This window comes from Papaver somniferum, unplaced genomic scaffold, assembly GCF_003573695.1.
Source record: "Papaver somniferum cultivar HN1 unplaced genomic scaffold, ASM357369v1 unplaced-scaffold_19, whole genome shotgun sequence".
Classification (NCBI taxonomy): Eukaryota; Viridiplantae; Streptophyta; class Magnoliopsida; order Ranunculales; family Papaveraceae; genus Papaver; species Papaver somniferum.
In genome coordinates this window covers 14,203,596-14,209,333 of record NW_020628818.1, presented here as the reverse complement: position 1 = coordinate 14,209,333, position 5,738 = coordinate 14,203,596, and the positions used below count along the sequence as shown (strand labels likewise).

At 36.5% G+C, this 5,738-nt stretch overlaps 1 long non-coding RNA gene across 1 annotated transcript; it reads right to left on the bottom strand.

Moving 5' to 3' along the window:
- Nucleotides 1-242: 242 nt before the first annotated feature.
- LOC113338275 lies at nucleotides 243-1,497 on the bottom strand. Its single transcript, XR_003354705.1, has 3 exons — nucleotides 1,399-1,497; nucleotides 1,131-1,239; nucleotides 243-263 (listed from the first exon to the last, which is right to left on the bottom strand). It is a non-coding gene; the product is annotated as an uncharacterized LOC113338275 (long non-coding RNA).
- Nucleotides 1,498-5,738: the final 4,241 nt, after the last annotated feature.

Genomic DNA, 5,738 nt, shown 5'->3' with positions numbered 1-5,738 from the left:
TCCACTGCAAAAAAAAAAAAGAACCTGAAACAAACTTATAATTATTAGTTCGTTAAGTGGAAGATAAACAGTTTAACAAGGAAATACTTGGTTTTAAGGTTGTAAAACAATACCGTGCAAGCAGTTTGTTCAATACCATGTCCAGCAACTGAAATTTACACCACTTTACCAGTTTGATAGGAGGATAAAGGTATGAAGAAAGCAAATAAAACATCTGAGTAAGGAATTATTGAGTTATTCATCCTGCCTCTCATGTGCTTGTTCTGCAACGTTACAAGTACAAGGTGTACATCAAAAATGGAGTCACAGATGGTACACGATCCATGAATGAGTGATTCCAACAAACACTAGACGATGGAACCAGAAATCTCACAACAACACATTCTGGTACTTGAAACGGGAGATGCATATAAGACCTTTTTTCATTACTACTACTAGAAATGGGGTGCAAAAGTATCGGGATTGTTAACTCAAAGAACATAAGATTTCATCTAGTTTATGACCTATGATATGCAACATATTGGCTGTAAATACGAAACAGTGATTGCAACAAGAAATACGTCAAGTGCTCAAAAAGCTAAAAGTAGAAACATATATCCGTCAACTGTTAAAAACCTACAATACAACTCACCAAGGACTTACCTCTTCACATCATACGTACCATTTCCACCATCTACTTCCTTGGCAAGACCCAAGAACTGAATTCAGGTTCAATTCCGCTAACTATAGCTAACATCAAATTTGGGAATCGGGAAGAAGAAAATGCAATTCTCTCGTGCACATCTTTAGTCTACCTTATAGCAATGACTTCTTAGCAGATATTTTCTTTCGAGCAGCCAATACAAAATTTTGAATTCAATGTGATCAAACAGTCCTAAAGCCTTAATTGATACACTAAAAAGACGTAGTCCTTTTAATCAAACCCGAATTATGGAATTTACCAATCAAAATCAACTAGTTATGTTATCAACATTTTAATTCAAAATCCGAATTATGGAATTTCAAGGCATGATTCTTCAAATATATTCAAACAAGTTATGGCAAGTCACTTCCTAAATTTTGGTTTACTCCATCACTAACAAGGAAAGAAAAAATGAAAATCTCTAATCATGACAAAGTTAAATGTAGACCTTATAATCAAACTCTCTTGATCGCCTGAAAGTTGATTAGAGTTAGGGAGACTCCTTTTTCCGAGCAGAATCCAAGCCTTGAGAGAAACTGTAAACTGGTCCACAATCCCTGATCACAAAAATTTAATAGCTTGTCAGTAAAATTCATCTAATAATTGAAACTTTAGTAAAAGGTACACCCTTTTCATAGAAATTTTAACTAAAATCAAAACTATAAGATGGTTTCTGGAACTAGCAGATATGTTAAGCTCTTTATCTTCTTGTTCACCTTCCAACTTCAACATTTTACAATAGAATGATTCAGCCCCAGAGTCTAAAAGACATTGATTGGATCAAAAGTGGTGAACTTGTTGGAGATTGAAATCATGAGTTGATCTCTTTGTCACTCAATTCTCCTCTGGTAAAGCTCAAAATAAGTATCTCCGTCTTTTTTCTTTCTTTTTTGTGTGAAAGAATCAGACGTGAATATAACAAACATCCGATATTGGTTAAGGGGTCTCGAGGACGTTGAATCTTATAACCTGGATTCTCTTCATAGCTAGACTAGAAATGCCTATCGAGTCAGATTTCTTCTATTTATCGAGTCAAATTTCTCGTAAATTTGGATTGGTTTACACAATAATGGAAAAAGATTTCCTATGAACCTTCATCATTGACAATTTCACTTCAGTGTTATCATTTGACCAGAATTTGCTTCGTGACTTAAAAATTTACCTCGGAGAGTGGTACGCAAAAGAAAATAAACCATAATGGATCATTTTCTTTAATTACTGCACCATGTCGTTTTGCCAAATTTAGGTGGACTTACATGGTCTTCCTAGCTAGGCTCCTTCCTCCTGATTTCTCACCCAACTTTGTCATGGTATCATCACTCAGCATTCCAAAACCATATAAGCAAATATGTCTCAACTCTGATGTTGAGTTTAATGGTGGACAGTGAACCCACTTCATGTTACTCTCTCTTACTCCAATTTCACATGGATGCTAATAGGGGGTACCAAATTGATTAGGGGTGTATAACTCTTACATCTTTGTCTTTCAGAGGTAAATTTTTGAGTCACAAAGCAATTCCTGGTCATGTGATCACAACAATCAATGGATATTGTCAAATAAAAAAGTTACAAGCCTGTGATAATTAGGAGCAACTAATTAAGAAATAAACAATATTAATTTATTTCTTTAACAGATGTTACAGCTGATTCAGATTCTCAGACCCTAGTAAGATAACATATAGAAATACTTGTTCAAAATATGACTTGATACTGTGTCGTGATGCTAATTCGATTACTTGAGAGACACCAATTTTAAAAATCCATTAGAAATTTAGGATACTAGAGAGCTAGCAACTCCCACTGCAGTGAAGAATCGAAATTGGGTTTGGTTCCAGCTGAGTGGTGCAGCAATTGAAAGGTTATGATCACTCTTAACCCTAAACAGGGTTTGAGATATGTATTTATATTAATCAAGGAATACACAGGTTACCCTTCAGGAAAGTTAACCATAATATACACTAAGATACAACATAATCTATAGATATTAGAATGACCCTATGTTACACCAACTGTGTCTTGCGTTAACACCCCCCGCAAGCTGAACGTGGAGAATCCTGAAGTGAAAGCTTGGACGACAAATAGTGAAACCTTGGCTTGAGAAGTGCTTTAGTAAACAGATCTGCAAGTTGATGTTGAGTAGGCATATAACGAACAAGTAAAGAGCCACGAGAAACACGTTCTCGAACAAAATGATAGTCAATATCAATATGCTTAGCACGAGAATGCATGACAGGGTTAGAAGCCATGTACGTAGCACTGATATTGTCACGGAATAGAATAGGTGGTTGCTTAATGTATAAACCCAAATCTTGCAAGAGAAACAATATCCAAATAACTTCAGCTGCAGCAAGAGATAAGGAATAGTATTCAGCCTCTGAACTAGAACGATAAACCGTAGGCTGTTTCTTTTAAGACCAAGAGATTAAATTAGGACTAACAAAAACACAAGTGCCGGCCGTGGATCGACGATCATCGGCGTTACCAGCCCAATCAGCATCACTGTACGCATAGATGGTATGAGAAGAGCTACCAGAAACTTGAAAAGAGGAAGATGGCCGAAAATATAAACCCCTACCTAGCATTCCTTTGAGATAACAAAGAATTCGTTTCACCGCAAGAAAATGAATGTCAGTAGGAGAAAACATAAACTGACAAACCTGATTGACAGCATAAGTTATATCCGGTCTAGTCTTTGTTAAGTACTGTAATGCACCTTCCAAACTGCGATATAAAGTAGCATCTGGAAATAAGGTACCATCATAAATGCTAATAGGGGGTACCAAATTGATTAGGGGTGTATAACTCTTACATCTTTGTCTTTCAGAGGTAAATTTTTGAGTCACAAAGCAATTCCTGGTCATGTGATCACAACAATCAATGGATATTGTCAAATAAAAAAGTTACAAGCCTGTGATAATTAGGAGCAACTAATTAAGAAATAAACAATATTTATTTATTTCTTTAACAGATGTTACAGCTGATTCAGATTCTCAGACCCTAGTAAGATAACATATAGAAATACTTGTTCAAAATATGACTTGATACTGTGTCGTGATGCTAATTCGATTACTTGAGAGACACCAATTTTAAAAATCCATTAGAAATTTAGGATACTAGAGAGCTAGCAACTCCCACTGCAGTGAAGAATCGAAATTGGGTTTGGTTCCAGCTGAGTGGTGCAGCAATTGAAAGGTTATGATCACTCTTAACCCTAAACAGGGTTTGAGATATGTATTTATATTAATCAAGGAATACACAGGTTACCCTTCAGGAAAGTTAACCATAAGATACACTAAGATACAACATAATCTATAGATATTAGAATGACCCTATGTTACACCAACTGTGTCTTGCGTTAACACCCCCCGCAAGCTGAACGTGGAGAATCCTGAAGTGAAAGCTTGGACGACAAATAGTGAAACCTTGGCTTGATAAGTGCTTTAGTAAACAGATCTGCAAGTTGATGTTGAGTAGGCATATAATGAACAAGTAAAGAGCCACGAGAAACACGTTCTCGAACAAAATGATAGTCAATATCAATGTGCTTAGCACGAGAATGCATGACAGGGTTAGAAGCCATGTACGTAGCACTGATATTGTCACGGAATAGAATAAGTGGTTGCTTGTATAAACCCAAATCTTGCAAGAGAAACAATATCCAAATAACTTCAGCTGCAGCAAGAGATAAGGAATAGTATTCGGCCTCTGTACTAGAACGATAAACCGTAGGCTGTTTCTTTTAAGACCAAGATATTAAATTAGTACCAACAAAAACACAAGTGCCGGCCGTGGATCGACGATCATCGGCGTTACCAGCCCAATCAGCATCACTGTACGCATAGATGGTATGAGAAGAGCTACCAGAAACTTGAAAAGAGGAAGATGGCCGAAAAAATAAACCCATACCTAGCGTTCCTTTGAGATAACAAAGAATTAGTTTCACCGCAAGAAAATGAATGTCAGTAGGAGAAAACATAAACTGACAAACCTGATTGACAGCATAAGTTATATCCGGTCTAGTCTTTGTTAAGTACTGTAATGCACCTTCCAAACTGCGATATAAAGTAGCATCTGGAAATAAGGTACCATCATAAGCTGACAGTTTTGCACCTGCGGCAATAGAAGTAGAAACTGGTTTCGCAGTCAACAAATCAACGCTGAAGAATATCCAAAGTATAACGTGTTTGAGATAAATGAAGACCAGAAGAAGACCTGTGTGCTTCAATACCAAGGAAAAAATTTAGATCACCCAAATCTGTCATACAAAATTGTTGCTTGAGAGCCATCAGCAGAATAAATAGCCTGATTCAGTTATGGTAGGGATAACCATTGTTTCTATAACTTTTTTTCGTTAGAATCGGATTACATATGTGTTCAAAAAAACCGATTGTGTATACTTTGAATTCTTATATGGTTAGTCAATAATCAGACTTTATATGTACATCGATAAGACCGATTATGAGAATCGGTTTACATTAGAACTTAAAAAATCCGATTGTTGGTTTTATTATGTTAGGAATCGGACGTTATATATGTATCGTGTAAATCGATTGTATACCTTTACTTAGAAAAAATACATTCGATTCTATTGTTGTCTGTAGATTAACTCCGTATTCTACAGGCCAAACAAGGGAAACCAACAAAAGCAAGCAGAAAAGACATATAAGAGGGAACATGACCTTCTTTCTCTTAAGCCTTTGGGACCTCGTCGAATAGACGGTCAAAATTTGAATGCTTCCCACCGAAGGGCCAAGGGGAATAAAGCCAAAGGGATCATCATCAATGACCCACCACCTCCAGCGGAGCAACCAACACATGAAGAATCTGATTCTGATACACCTACTTAACAAGAAGGTGGTATGGAGGAGATGAATGTAGAAGAAACTGGTAGCAACGAAGGTGATGAAGAAGAAAGTCGTGGAAAGAAAGGTGTTGAAGAAGAAGGTGAAGATGAAAGTGACGAAGAAGAAGGTGAAGATGAAATTGGTGAAGAAGAAAGTGAGAAGCAAGTTGATGAAGATATGGGAGAAGTTCAAGAACAAGTGCAACAACAATT